Raw genomic sequence first — 16356 nt, forward strand, 5'->3', positions numbered from 1 at the left:
GGGAGAGTCGGATCCAACGCTCTTTCACGCACGCGTGCGAAAGAGCACTTCATGGAGCTGCCTCAGGGAGATTGAAGAGCTTTTTAAAGAAATTATTAAAAACATTGAAAATTTAATGAAACATGTCCCCTCACGTGGTTGTGACATATGAGATGGAATAAGTTTTTATTTTTCAAGAAAAGTTTTTATTCAATTTGTAAAAGTTTTAGGAAATCTCATCCTGCTCATGGATGAAGTTTCCTAAAAAACGTAGAGGCCGCTTTGGACTTTTCGCCTGCCCGCCAACCGTTATCACGCATCATTTTATGTTCCGGTGTGTAAGACCCGCCTCCGCACGCCGAATATAAAATTCTGCTCCCTGTTTCTTGGACACTATTGCACTCCTGCTCAATGTTGCACAGAGGGTCAAAATCGATAGTCCTTTTGAGAGTGCCTCCGCAGGCCAAGGGGTGGTGGGGGAGGGGGAATGAAGAAGTAGCTGCTGCTTGACTCTATGAGACTGGCTGCAGATAGACACCATTCTCAACGACCCAATTGGCCCGCAGAATGATGTTGGCGAACTTGAGGTCAGCGAAGGTGGTTGAGGTCGGGGCTTTGATTGCCTGGGCTATTCTGTAGCGAGTATCATGCCCCCCCCCCGCGGCCTCTTTATTTCATTCTTCATCTGCTACTGCAGGAAAGGGTCTTCACATTGGGGCATTTTTGGCTGTAAGTGAGAGCAGGTTCCAGGTCTTAGGAGTTCAGCTATGAGGATGGGTTGGAAGTGGGGTTGTTCCTCTTAGAGAAGAGAAGGTTGGGTGGCGATTTGATAGAAGTGTTCAAAATCATGAGCCGTCTAGAGTAAAGAGAGAAAAACCTCTCCATTGGAGGATGGGTCGATGAATTAAGATGAATGGCAAAAGAACCAATGATGACATGAGGAAAAGATTTTCACACAGCAAATGGTTAGGTTCTGGAATTCATTGATTGAGAGTGTGGTGGAGACAGATTCAAACATGACTTTTAAAAGGGAATAAGTGCCTTAAGTGAGAAAATTGGCAGGGCAATGGGGAAAGAGCAGGGGCGTGGGACTAGATGAGTTGGTTGCGTAGAGAACTAGTATGGACCCGATGAGCCAAATGACCACCTCCTGTGCTTAGCCAGTATATAATTCAATGATTGACTTCACGACTGGATAGCTTACATATGCTCCTTCGCTTTGTGAATGAGTGTGTCATGTTTCCTTGAATTATTCTCTTTTTCAGCTTTCTCCTTAGATGGAGGCTCCCGTTGGGCAGCCAGATGCACTGCAGAGACCAACTTCTCAGAATGGTAGTTACTGTTAGGGTTGCCAACTATTATAAATGTATTCCTGGAGGTTTCATCACAGGACTTGCCGTCACACTCCAGCCATGCATCGGCCAAGTGTCCATCCTTGCGACACACTGCCTTCCTACGGCAATTGGAAAGCAAAAAGACTTATTTCCCAATTGGATGATGCTTGACTGTCAGCCAAATAGCCCTTGACCGCCCCCCACCCCCCATTTTCGATATGTTTATACCTGGTAAAGAGAAATGTTCAAATAAAATTACAAACAAAACTCAATCCTTTATAATGTCCCTATGATTTTTCTCTGGGGTTGCACACACTGGCGTCCTGGAGATTGATCTTCAATTTCTGGGGACTCTAGGCTAATCCTGGAGGATCCGCAATCCTAGTTGTTGTGTAAGTGCAGTCTGTTCCCGCCAATTCTGAAGCAGAAATTTAATGAATGCGCCACATCCCCAAAGAATATTTATCAGCGTATAGTTTAATTTAGTAATGCATTCAAGGTTTCCCTGTTGATACCAGATGCTAGGCCCTAATTGGGTTTTGACTACCCAAAAGGGCTGTGGAAGCTCAATCATTGAGCATGCTTAAGACAGAAATCGATAGATTTCTGAATTCTAATGACATCAAGGGGTATGGGGACAGTGGGGGAAAATGGCAAAAGAGGTAGGTGATCAGCCACAACCTGTTTGAGTAGTGGAGCAGGTGCGACAGGCCAAATGGCCTACTCCTCCTTTTCCCTATGTTCTTCAACAGCAGATATAAATCACAATTCTTCCTTCTTTGAATTATTACTTTGATTTTTTTTTCATTTGACCTTCTCGAGCATTCTTCAACTACATATTAATAATTTTGTGATTTTCCATCTGTGTTTTGTGGCCGAAAACTTCAAGCAAAGATGATGAGATTACATTTGGAGCGAAATTGCACCCTGCAGTTGTAGTATGCTAATGGAAGAAAATTCAGTGAGAAAAGATGATGTGGTCCCTCTTGCACACTGAAGAAACAATGGCTGTAATTGATTTTAAAGGAAAATTCAATAATTGGCTGAAAAGAATCTTAAAATGGTATTGGGAGTGAGCAAGCTTACAATCGCATCCTTGCAGACTGACTGGCTCTTGTGAATAGATACTTTGCCTGAAAACTGATTATTAAGGCTCCATCTGTGCGTGTTCAAAATGATTTATTTTCCTTTGTCCTTTTATGGGGTGTGGGTGTCACTGGAAAGGCCAGCAATTGTTGCTCATCCCTAATTGCCCCTGAACTGAGTGGCTTGCTAGGCCATTTCAGAGGGCAGTTAAGAGTCAGCCACATTGCTGTGGACCTGGAGTCCCATGTAGGCCAAACCATGTAAGGAAGGCAGATTTCCTTCCCTAAAGGATGTTAGTGAACCAGTTTTTCATTGGTGATAGTTTCATGGGCAGCATCACTGAAACTGGCTTTCAATTCCAGATTTATTAATTGAATTTAAATTTCACCAGCTGCCATGGTGGGATTTGAACCCATGTGCCCAGAGCATTAGCCAGGGCCTCTAGGTTACTCGTCAAGTGATATTACAACTACACCACTGTCTTTCCTGATAGGGAACACTGTGCAAAACATGGAGTGGGATTACAGAAGGGGTCTTGAGGAGAAAACACTGTTGGACTGCATGGTTTGAAACACCTACTTTGATGCTGCAACATTCTGCGATTCTTAATACGCCGCGGATAGTCTTGGTTTTTTTGTTCTCCAGGGTGCGTCGGTTCTTGATTTACTAGGTGTTTCTTTTGTGCCAAAAGTGCCAGGGTCACTTGTGTATGCTCCTTCATTTTGTGACTTTGTGATTATCATGTTGAATTATTTTTCTCTTTGTCTTTCTTCCATCAGACAGATGGACACTCTTACTTGGCAGCCGGATGCATTACAGAAACCAGCAAGGCTGCTTAGATGGAAGTTTCACATGGTGGTATTGCCACAAATAACCGTTACAGAGGCCTAGAAATCATCAATAGCTAATCACATTAACTAGGTCAATGTATGAGACCTGCTTTCATATCTGCATAGTAGTTATAGAAAGGTCAATGGCAGACAAAATCCATGTACTGAATTATTGTCTCAGTATGGAGTTTGAAAAGTTCTGTGATAAAGGGCTATAACAACTTGAATTTAAGAAAGGTTAAAATATCCAGCTAGCATAAGATTTGGAGAGACAGTATAAAATAAAGGGCGAGCCTCTTAAGGAGGTGCAGGAACAGAGGGACCTCGGTGTATACGTATACAGGTCATTGAAGATGGCAGGGCATGTTGAGGGAGCAGTTAATAAAACATATGGTATCTTAGGCTTTATTAATAGGGGCATTGAGTACAAGACTTAGGAGGTCATGTTGAACTCGTGTGAGACACTATTTAGGCCTCATCTGGAGTACAGTGTCCAGTTCTGGGCACTATACTTGAGGAAGGATGTGAAGATATTGGAGAGAATACATAGGAGATTCACAAGAATGATTCCTAGGATGAAAAACTGTAGTAATGAGAATAAATTGGAGAGGTTGGGACTCTTTTCCTTGGAGAAAAGAAGGCTGAGAGGAGACTTGATAGACGTATTCAAGATCCAGAGGGGTACGGACAGGGTAAATAGTGAGAAACTGTTCCCACTCAAGAGAACACCAAGAACTAGAGGGCACAGATTCAAAATAATTGGCAAAATGAGTAAATGTGATGTGAGGAAGAATTTTTTCACCCAGAGGGTGGTTGGAGTCTGGAGCAAACTTCTTGAAAGGGTGATGGAGGCAGGTTCGATCGAGGTATTTGAAAGGGAATTGGATTGCTATCTAAAAAGAGAGAATGTGCAAGGTTATGGAGATAAGGCAGGGGAGTGGGACTAGGTGGAATGCTCTTTCAGAGAGCAAGTGCAGTCTTGATGGGCTGAATGGCCTCCTTCTGCACTGTCAAGATACTTTGCTAGTGTTGTTTTTGAAGTGATGGTCACAGATGAAGGCGGTACCGTACAGTAAATTACACTGTTGTGTTGTATCAGAAGTGATGGTGCATAGTTCTTCGTCTTAGGTTCATTAAAATTCAAGATTGAATGGTAAAGCAGTAGGCTCTTTAAAAGCTAAATACAGCAGATGCTGGAAATCTGAAATAAAATCAGAAACTGCTGGAAGTATTCAGCAGGCCTGGCAACATCAGTAGAGAGAGAAGCAGAGTTAATGGGCTGAATTTTCCTGGCCCATTTGGAGTTGGGACGGGAACCGTGAGATCTAGCAATATACTCTGGTCCAGGCAGTTAGAATCATAGAATGGCTACAGCACAGGAGGAGGCCATTTGGCCTGCCATGCCTATCCCTGCCTCTGCAAAACCTATCCGAAAACTTATTGGTTAAGCGATTTTCCTTAAGAGCTATTAGGAAACACTACCATTCACCAAAGCAAGGGAAAATTTTGAGATGCTCATAACTACATAGAATTTTATGGCCTTAGAAACAACCCATTTGACCCAGCCAAACTCTGCCTTGCTTATGCTCCTCCCATCTTACCTTCCCTAACCCTATCAATGAATCCTTGGAATCATTTCTCCTTTATGTACTTAACTAGCTTACCTTTAAATGCATCTATTCTCCTCAACCATTCCATGTGGTGGCAAGCTGCATGGGAGATAACTGCTCTGTGTCCACAAAGAGAACTATGTCCGTTTATGATCATTTTTAGTCTGATTGTATCAGCAGAGACAAGATATAGTTTTTCCAGCTAGTTTGAGAAGTGCACAGTCACAAATGTGCAAGTCACGCCTGCTTGCACTTTGAACGACAGTAAACATAATTTGGTGTTTTCATATTGAGCACTTCTGTAGTCATAGTCACTGGAGTCTTTACAACTGTGCACTGGCTTTACGTGATTATCTTGTTGCTGCAGAATTGCACAGCCACACCTTTCATGAGCTTACAATTTTGCCATTGGGATAATAGAATCAGTGGCAGAAAGGCAAGTCTTGGAGCTAGTTTATGCGCATTGTTGCTCCCTGAGCTAGAATACTGAATGTAAATAGGATCAGGGTGTTGTGGCAGCAAACTGACATCAACTGCATTTGGTAGACTCTCGGTAGGCTTCAGCTGCTTAGGGTGCTGTGCTCCTGAATCGGTCTCGAGTTGGGCTTGTTCATCACGAGCCAAACTCCTCCCATTGACCTTCCTGAGCGTCAAAGGTTATGAGATAGATAACAATAGCTTGACATTGGGTTCTGACTGAACAGTTCCTTTGTCAACTCCTAAATGTCTGATCTGATAGCAGTGCTGCAATAGTTTAAATTTGCAAACATGTGTATTTAATTAGCCAGCTGGAGTTTAGTTCTCACACAGCAGTGTTGGCTTGTACAAAGAGATGCGTAGAAACTGCAGATCTTTTTCAAAAGAAATAAAATACCCTTTTGTATATTCATTAATAGTATGTGGGTGAAGCTGGCAAAGCCACCATATTTAGTCACTCTAATTGCCCTTGAGAAGATGATGATGAGCCATCACCTTTAACTACTGCAGTCTTTGGGGGTAAAGGAGCTCCCATAGTGCTATGAGGAGGAGAGTTCCAGTGCCTTAACTGAGTGACAATGAGGTAAGGGTGATATATTTCCAAGTCGAGATGGTGTGTGACTTGGAGGGGAACTTGCAGATGGTGGTGTCCCCATGCTGCTTTGGCCCTTGTCCGTCTAAATGGTAGAGGTAATGGAGGCTTGAGGTGCTGTTGAAGAAACCCTGGTGAGTTGCTGCAGTGCATACCTGAACAATTTTCTGCTTTGCCAGGTAGATGATGTAACTAAATTGGCTAGGGGCACAAGTCTTCAAGGCTACAGCCGGGATGTTGTTGATACCCATAGCATTTGCTATAACCGGTCTGCTTAGTTTGTTCCTGATATTGCAGAATCAATTATCCCAAGGTGTATTTAATGGTGTGCGAAGAGTTGAAAATTTCCATTTTACATTGATAATATAAAATTGTGTTTATGCTAAAAAAGTTAACTCTGTGTATTACATAAATTTGGCTGGTTCCAGTCAGTCTCCCATCTTGCTGACTAGCTTGGCAAATAGCATTGAAATGTCAGGAAACCCTCAAGCCCCCAGGCAAAGTTGTGCAAATCTTTTTCTGTTGATTTCTTTACAAGCTTGTAGTATAAGAGTGTTCAGGTTAGTAAGGGTTAATGTGGGACTGGGGAAACGGCATTGCCCATGTTATAATGTAGAAAGTCACATTATGGTAGCCTGTGCGTAGAGAAAGTCTGAGAGAATTTGGCACGAAGATAGTACCTAGTGAGGGCTATACCTTAGAGATATATGTATATATTTGTGTGTTAACAATAAATAGTTTATGTTCAATCACACAAGTCTCCAGACCTCTTAGTGAGACACCAAACAACTTTACAATAAAGCTCATGCCTGCCCTGTAACCAGTAATGGGGAGAAAGAAGGATCAGAGTGTATGAAGACCAGAATTGGAAGACTGAAGGGTGTCAGAGGGGGATTTAAAACTGAAAGAGGCTGTGCACATATGGTGGGGCAAGGCCATAAGGTGAATTACTGGATGAGGATGAGGCTTCTAAATGGAATGTGGCGATAAGGAATCATTTACTGTATGCCAGGAAGGACATAGATAATGGTTGTGTTGGACAATGGCAGTTGTGTTGAATCTTCAATTCTTCTTCCAGCTGGAATTTCGACAAAGAAGCTGTTTCCAAGACACATTCTCCACTCAGTGTTAATTGTTAGGTATCCCAATTTCTGTCTGTTGCAGTTACCCCATGGCTGGTAACGATGTTGATCAAATAGTTGCCAGCTGCTTTTTCACTGGTGTTCTTCCATAGCTAATAACAGATCCTATGTAAGTGTGATGTATTTAATCATGATTTTAGCATGTTTGCAGTGGCTATACCCACTGGCTGCATGAGAGCCATGGTTCAGGACACCAATACCAAATCCATCAATGTTAATATTAATGAAGTTCTTCAGTTTTATTCCTCATCCAGTCCCTTTAATGTTATTAGATGTGCAACCTGCACAAAGTCTATATACATCTACCTCCTCTTCATATAATCTAACAGCAGCTTGAAATGTGTGGTTATTTATGTGACATACCTGATTCCCCTTTCAATGCAGCTTCATTGCCCCCTTGTTGCATAGGTTATTGAATTGTTCTGCAGTTAGCACTGCACTAATAGGGATCGGGAAAACACTGTAACATTGAATAAAACTTTGAGGGATCAGAAAAAGGTACACCATACAAAATCCAAATGGCTATGAGCATGTTTAGAAGTGCGCTAGTGTAAGTGAGGCAATTATACCATGTAGATATAGGACAACACTTGGGAGCAGGGAACATATGTGATCTCCAGCAACCCATTTCCCCATGCATATCTTATTACAAACACCAGATGTAGTCAGTGAAGAACTATGACATCCTATATGCCATAAAATGGAAGGGCTTTTATCAAATTGAATCTGGCAATATATTGCCCACTCACCATGTGAAACTCTGTTCAAATGCCTTTGTATATAGGATAATCTTTAAAATCTAAAACCTTTGACAGTTGTAATTTTGACCATGAACTTTTCTTTTTACTTTAATTTGGCAAAAACCACAAGTATTTCAGGTTGACAAACTAGCAGTCTGACCATCACATCCTCTCAATCGCCTGAAATATCTTCCTTCACCACACCGTATTGCCTGGCTCCAGAAGTGCATTTCTTAGCTCAGACCACAATGAGTTCTGTTAGCTGGGCTCCAGCATCCTGGAATGACAGAACCAGAAATACAGGCTTATTGGACCAGTGACCCTGTGCCGTTTTGAGCTTCATCTTTTTTCCAGTATCCATGCCTTTTTAAAAATTCATTCATAGGATGTGGGCATCACTGGCTAGGCCAGCATTTTTAAGAATCAAAGACATTGCTGTGGAGTCACATGTAGGCCAGACCATGTAAGGACAGCAGATTTCCTTCCCTAAAGGACATTAGTGAACCAGATGGGTTTTTTACAACAATCAGCAATGGTTTCATGGTGATCATTAGATGTTTAATTCCACATTTTTATTGAATTCAAATTTCATCACTGTGGTGGGATTTGAACCCAGGTCCCCAGAGCATTACCCTGGGTCTTTCTGGAATATTTGTCCAGGAACAATACCACTATGCCACTGTCTCCCCCTTTCCCCAATCTCTTTTTTTATTCTTCTTGTGTAAAGGTTTACTGTTAAAGGTCATTGACCTGAAACATTGACTCTGTTTCTGTCCACAAATGCTGCCTGATCTGCTGAGTATTTCCAGCAGTTTTTTTTTTATTGATGTCATTTGTTTCCTTTATAAATACAAATATCTTTGGTGCAATAACCACTTGTGTTGTAACATTCCATATTTTAACAATACATTCATATGAATCAAATTCTATTCTGATGTTTGCTCTTTCTGGGTCAATGCTACCTTCTTGATTCACCAATCAATATAAACAATCTTTCACTGTTTGCGCTCTTGAAACCATTGTAATCTAGAAAATCTCAAATCGATCAACCCTTGCACAGTTCTCTGCTCCAGTGAAAACAGTACCATTTTTTGAGCTTTTCTTCATAACCTATAACCTTTTGTTCTTTGTATAATACTCATGAATCTTTGCTGTACTCTTTCCATTCCTTCCTATAATGGGGTGCTCAGAGTTACATTGAATATTTCAGCTGCGACCAAACTAAAATCATATCACATTAAACATCACTTTCATATTATGATATACAAGTTGCTGGGAAAGCAACTTACAATACAATTTGCCTTCTTGTGGCCTGTTCTATCTGTGCTCCCATCTTTTATAGTCTCTACATCAGCACCTCCACATATCTGCTTTCCTCCACTCTGTTAAGAATTGTACAAAGGATACATACCTGACCTGTTAACTTGCCTGTGCTCTCTACTAATGATGCCTGACCTGCAAGTATTTCCAGCGTTTTTCAGTTCCTTTTTAAGAATGTAACTGTTCAAGTTATACTTACTTCCATTGTCCTTTTGTCCCAAATGTATTGCGCATTTCTCTGCATTAAACTTTGTCTGCCCACTTCCCTAACATGTCTAAGCCCTACTGTAAGATGTTGCATTCTTCCTTACACCTTGCCATGTCTCTTAATTTGGTATGCTTCAGAATTTCCTTTTGCTTATGCCCAAACTGTGATGTAAATAAAGAAACAAAACCTGCCCCTGTGGCTCACCACTGCCCACGCCCGGGCACTTTGAATCAAAACCAGTGAACACTATAGCCGGCTTCCTCTTGCCTAGCTAATTGTAAACTCTACTGCTGTACGACCTTTAATGCCGAAGGTCTTTATCTTTCTACCAAGTCTAGAAAGTGGCATTGTCGCAATTCAGTATTTTGTGGGCTTTTACTTTTTCCACATAAAGACCCAAAGGAACTGTCCTAATGTGAATTTTGAGCAGGAATTTACCTGCAGGAGTGGTTTCTTGGGGTTTCCCAGAGTGGGCTGGTTTGGTCATTCAAGGCAATGAAGTGGTATTTAAATTGGGATGGGTAGCTATTTTGCAAGGACCCAAATAATGTGCTATTCACGATTGGCTCCTGGTCGTTCAAGAAACATCTAGAACTTCATCGTTAACAGATTTCTTCGATCTCTTCCAGTTGCTGAAGGGAGACCTTTTAGGAACTAACCTGAGACTGGAAGGGAATCAGAGGGCAGCAAACTGGAAGTGTGGGACCTCGGTTGTGCTTTCCAGTTTCTGCACTGAGTGAAAGGGACCACCAAAGTGCATTAGAGTATGTGTGTCCTTTATTTTTGAAATAGTGCACAAGCAGAAGGTGAACTGTGCCTCTGTATCTCACTGGTTTGCCTCTCCTGGCTAGTGAGATACGATATTGGAGGCTGAGAACATCAGCATGCCAACAAATCTCAGAGCTGCAAAATGGCAGATCATGGGCCATGGTTCTGCATTTGGGTAAATGTTCCCACTGAGCATAAAACTATGTCCTGCCCAATTCAGAAATCGAGAATTGATGAAATGCATGATAATTGACTCCAGCAGTTTTATCCTTTCAGTGAACAAATATTAAGAATTAACATAAAATAAATTTTTCATAGAATGACACAGTATGGAAGAATGCTATTTGGTCCATTGTACCTGTACCAAACCTTTGAAAGATATATCTAATTTGTTCCAGTCCCTTGCCCTTTCCCCAAAGCCCTGCAAATATTTCTCCTCTGTGTACTTCTCCAATATCCTTTTGAAAGTAATCATTGAATCTGCTTCCATCACACTTTCAGACAGTTCATCCCAGATCATAACATCTTTCTGTGTTAAAAATGCTTCCTCGTGTCGCCTCTGGTTCTTTTGCTAATTACCTTAAATCTGTACCCTCTGGTTACCTACTTTTCTGTTGCTGAAAACAGTTTCTCCTTATTTACTCTATCACTTTAACAACTTTGAACACCTCTATTAAATTTAACCTTAATGTTCTCTGCTCCAGGAACAACAAGCCCAACTTCTCTAATCCACCTATGAAACTGAAGACTCACATCTCTGGTGTCATTCTAATAAATATCTTCTGTATCCTCTCTTGGGACCCCCTAAAGCAAGGTGCCCAGAATTGGACACAGTAGTTTTCCATTTGTTTGTGGGATGAGGATATTTTTCAGTCTGCATTAAGTTAAGGAATGGAAAATTTGCTATAATAGTATTGAATATAAATGAGGACTGAACATATGTAATGGTAATGGAAAATGTATGTGTTACTGCAGATTATAAAGAGAATTTAATTTAATAATTAGGTATAAAGGGTATTGAACCCAAATTGTATATGTATGTAGAGGATTGATTGTTGAGGACTAAGCAAAATGCACTGGGATAGGGTTTCTGAAGGGATTCTCCCAATCACCTGTCATAACATAGTTGAAAGATCGAGAGAAGACTTCCAGAAAGTCCTCTTTAATATCTTAGTGTGTGCAATCATGGCAGGGGCTGTCAAAAAGTGAGCGTACTCTTGCCTCAAAAATGAGAAGTGCATATATTTTGGCAGACATGAATTTTGGCTCCACAGTGCTCTGCTTTGGTTCTAAGATTGGGTCCAGGAGAACATTTTTGTTCCCAGCCAATGCCACTTATCAACTTCTTGAGAGACAAAAACCCATCTGCGAGGAAGCTCACTTCAGCCTTGAACATGTGACTCCACATGCTGACCCCTTAAAGGCACCTGCTTGATGGTGGATTAGGGTTGACTTAATGTCGCTTGACTACTAGGACGGTAGAAAGCAAACAAGTTGAGCCTTAGTCTCTCTTTATCTAACAATTCCGTTTTCCTATTTCATGCAAGTATCCATCAAAAGAGGCCAAAAAAAAGCAGAAGGGCATAATGCCATGGTTAATTATCATCCTTCGCACCATCTCATCACTTCAATGAGTCAGAAACTTTTGTCATTTGCTTTTTTCCCAATAATTCAATCACTAAAATGAGCCCACATCATCATTTGACTCAGAAACGTGGGCAGGGATCATTCATTTGCCTTGAGCTTATGTAAGATAACGACACAGCATTGTTCTGGTATTTAGAATGAAGGATAGTCGATTCCAGTCGAAAGCAAGTTGTAAGCATGTCTGTCCTGGTTCATAAACAATTTAGACAATGCATTTATCTGAGGCAGAGTTATGTGTGGCTCATCTTCCTGAAAGTGAATCCTATGCAGCAAGGACAACCCCTAGGTTGTGTGGTGTAATGTCAGGAAACAGTTTCACTGCCTTGTGCAAAACTGAAAAACCTGCTACAACCTTGAATTCTGGTTGAGTACAATCAGATGTAGCAAGTTTAGTTATAAATTCCTAGAACAGAACTCTCTTATATCAATTATAGATATTGTCTACGTGACTTTTTAATGTCAGTGTCAATGTAATCTTTGAGGTGGACAGTGAGCCAGCAACAGTACCTATAGTCAGCGGAAACTAAGTTCTTAAAATTGTGCTATAAGATAAAAGCGTATAAGCATTAAGCATGACAAAGTGTTAACCCATTTATGTTAAATGGGTTAATACCTAAATTGGATAGGAATTTTAGACAAAGTCTCCAATGCTATTATCCCATGGTGTTGTTTCACAATCCAAATATTCTTACTTGAAATAGAATCTTTGAAGAAGAGCAAAGGAGTTTTCTTGGTGTCTTGACTGCCATTTATCCTTCAAGTAACACTACCAAAAGAGGTAAATGGTTGACTAACTCATTGCTGTTTGTGGGATCATGCTGTGTGCAAATTGTCCACCACATTTGTCTACAATATATTAGTGATTACACTTCATTGGCTGTGAAAATTTTTGGGATGAGTCATCTTTTGTTTATTTTCTGTCCCATTACCATCTCATTTTGCCTTGCACCATCGTCCCTTTTGTCATCGAATCTCTCCTGTCATCCACCCTGTTGCAAACTTTTCCACTTGCTCTTGCCCTGCTCCCTCCTTTTCCTATCTCTGTAATTTCTTAAAACCAGTTGCATCTCTAACGTTTTCCAATTTTGCTGCAAGGTCTTTGACCTGAGATGTTATTGCTGTTTATCTCCCCACAGATGCTGTCTGACCCACTAGCTATTTCTAATATTTTCTGTTTTTATTTATTTCCCCGGAGCTTTCGTATGATATTCTGCAATTGGTCACCAGAAACTGAATAGAATATCTAATTTGCCAACTTTGTGTTCTTGGTAAGCAATTTATATCCAACCACTACCATTGCTGTGTTGAGCAGAAATTTATTATTTGATTATCAAACCATACCCCAATGCTAAGTGAAGGAAGCTTTGGTACTTTGGTCATCAACTGCCAGCTGTTTTCTGCTGAAGATTCTTCAAGTGCTCCAAAGTTAAATGTTGCTTGAAGTTTTCAGAGCAGAATGTTCCAACACATGAACCCACCTTCAAACCCCTTTTGATACAACATTCCCTCTTTTAAATGACTGCTTCCTGTGACCAGCAACAAAAGGTTTTCTGCAAACCAACTATGAAACCTGAAGCCAGTTATGGCTGCAATTGATGATTGCTGTGGCTTTAGAACTCAAATGATGTTAATCTGTTTCTGTCAGGTAAACTGCAGCTGATACTACAGAATTCTTAAATTACTTCAATAGAAAGAAGTGCCTGTAATTGATGTGAGTAGTCTTAAGGAGGAGAATTGTGAGCATTCATTGAGATTTTAGTAAATCTCATTATGCACTTGACAAGGAAATACAAGAATATCCCTGCTGCATGCAGTGGTTACTTGTAGTCAGAGCTAGCAGGGAACTTGTTTGGCTCCTGCTCCCTGTCTTCCTGCCAAAAATTGCAGAATTTTTAATATATTTTCATTATTTTAAGGTTGCTTTCTTCTTTAAAGCAGTTTGATCTTGTCAGTGCTTGAGTGCGGTGACTCAAATAAAACTGTTTCATGGCATTCCACTAGTCTGCTTAGCTTTGATTTATAGTACCTGCAGTACATCATTCGCACCTAGTTCCATTAATATTGCGTGAGGACAGAGAAGCATAACCTAGCTTTATGTCTTTGACACTCAGTTATACACTTGTTTCAGATGTGTTTTGTGGGGAGGTGGGTCAGAGCAAGGAGAAGAGCATAAAGCAGCTGTGTCCACCTTCATTGGTAATCAAAAATTGAATAGGACAAAATGTGTTCAGTAATGTCTCGTCCAGTTGATGGAACCGTTCACCTGAGACCTTTTGCTGTGATGGAGGAATCACTTGGTTGTGTAATCAGACAATGATTGATACCTTTTAAGTTGAACAGGCCACTTGTACCAGACCTCATATTAATTCTTTAAGCCTCTCCTGCCACGAGGCAAGGGTACATTTTAAGTGATAAATTAAATGAAGCCAATTTCAACTATACATCTCTTGGGTGCACTGAATAATTTGTGCAAGCTGCTGAAGCAGAAGAATTGCACCAGTGGAAGAATGCCGAAGTCATTTATTCTTTTAACTGATGAGGTTTTGAATGCTGCAAACTTGGTGCCTGCCGAATGCAGTAGGGCAGCTTTTGTTGAGGCATTTCTGGAGAGGTTGTCTGCCTCCATTTGACTGCACTTATCTAACATAGCAGCCAATACATCATTCCTAAATAGTTCCATCAGCTGAGTAAGCAAGTACCATTTTAAACTTAGTAGGACATGAAAATTGTGATACTCACCTTCCTCATTGACCTGATGTTACTTCGACTTTCTCTGGGCGTTGTGGTAAAGTTATGTTGCAAACTCTAGTTGGATGTATCCTTGGAGGTTTGATTGCATGACCTCCCTCATTGGACTGTCCCACATCCACACTCCTGCCATTACTGTACAAGTGGAAAGCTAACAGCTGATTAATTACTCAATTGGATGATTCCTTGCTGTCAGCCACTAGCCTTCTCTCTCACCTCCAATATTTTTATCTTTTTTTTTAAAATGCCCCCGATTGTTTCTTTTCATTCGGATGTGGGCATAACTGGTAAGGCTGGCATTTTTTGCACATTCCTATTTGCCCTTGAGAAGGTGGTGGTGAGCGCCCCCCAACTTCATGTAACGTCTGCTAAAAGCCATGCCATGACCAGTTGACACTTGACCAGTTCACTGACCATACCAAGAATATGTTGCCAATGAGACAGTGCATGGTTCAGGCTGCACTAACTGAGTATTTTTTAATGGTGGGTTATGCTTTCCATCTTTTGTTATTTTTTTTCCTCTCATCATCACTTCTGAGGCCATGATTGATGTGATTAGCTGATTGCTTTAGGGCAGAAAAGAATGATCTGTGTAGCAACTCGACCTGATACTTCAGCACCACCTTGCTCCCTATCTCTGTAAACTCCTCCAGGTTTACAACCCTCTGACAACTCTCTAATTCTGGCTTCTTGTACATCTCTGATTTCCTGAATCCATCATTGATGACCATGTCTTCAGTTGTCTAGACTGCCTAAACCCCCCTTCCTTTCTCTACTCCTTAAATCGATCTCTTTGACCAAGTTTTTTGTCATCTGTCCCGAACTTCTTCATATGTGGCTCATTGTCAAATGTTGCTTGGTTATACTACTGTGATCTGCCTTGGAACAATTTCCTACATTGGAGACACAATAGAAATGCAAGTTGTTATTGTACTTGTCCTTTATGCAATAACATGGCTGGGATTAACTCGATGTTGGGGCCCCGTCTAATCCATGGTATCTTCCATTGAAGCTTTGCTGTTTCTGTTGTAAACTTTTGTGTGGCACCTATGTTGTTTTGCAGTTTCCGTCATGTGATTTCAGTTACAGAAATGTTTAAATTATATATGAAAACTGCACACGTATTCCTGAAGTACTCTCTTTTTTGGCTACCCTGCCCTACCAAATTATTTTCCCTTGTTCTGTGCTCAGTTGTCCTCTCCCACTTGTAAAGCAGTCAGAGTTGTTCTTCAATGTAGAAGATGCTCTACAGATACATGGTGTTCATTTTTCTCTTGCAATTATCTCTCTCTCCAGTTGTGAGCACAGGTGAATTGCAGTCAGCTGATTTCCTAAGTCAACTGTAAATGTGCAGTATGAAGATTCGTGTAGGCTGTTGAGACCTAGGTGTACAAATGAGGTAGAGCACTGCATTCATGAGTTAGCAGCTGAGGAGTACAATACACAAACATTATTGGTCCTACCTAACAATCAGCAGCTAAAATATCCTCCTTGTTTGCTTAAAACAGTTTGTGTAGAAGACTATTCGATTACAGGAATTGGCTGTGGCTGGGAAGACAAATGGAACGTTAAGCTTTCCTTTTGAAGTCTTGAATGGCATTTTGCACCCTAGCATGTTTAGTTTTTTTGGGGGTGGGGGGTTTGGTGGTGTTGGTGGGAAATGAAGAAGGAACAAAAAATATCGGTAGGCAGTCTTCACCTTATATTTTAAACTGGATAAAACATTGGTGACAGACTGTTGGAGTCAGGTTTTAGAATGGAGATTGCCAATATCATTTTAAACATCGTACAATAGAGCAGTGGCTTTCAAACCCATTCCGCGTATGGAACCCCCTGGGGAAATATCGACACAGTCCTGCACCTCTCACTGCCCTG

General features: G+C 40.9%; 1 protein-coding gene and 1 long non-coding RNA gene across 5 annotated transcripts in view; one reads left to right on the forward strand and one right to left on the reverse strand.

Moving 5' to 3' along the window:
- Positions 1–16356, forward strand: part of abca2 (ATP-binding cassette, sub-family A (ABC1), member 2) — a 592304-nt gene that overhangs the window by 71815 nt on the left and 504133 nt on the right. The gene's annotated exons all lie outside the window — the stretch shown is intronic.
- Positions 163–4998, reverse strand: LOC121280890. Its single transcript, XR_005943749.1, has 2 exons — positions 4894–4998; positions 163–1432 (listed from the first exon to the last, which is right to left on the reverse strand). It is a non-coding gene; the product is annotated as an uncharacterized LOC121280890 (long non-coding RNA).

Source organism: Carcharodon carcharias, chromosome 8, assembly GCF_017639515.1.
Source record: "Carcharodon carcharias isolate sCarCar2 chromosome 8, sCarCar2.pri, whole genome shotgun sequence".
Lineage (NCBI taxonomy): Eukaryota > Metazoa > Chordata > Chondrichthyes > Lamniformes > Lamnidae > Carcharodon > Carcharodon carcharias.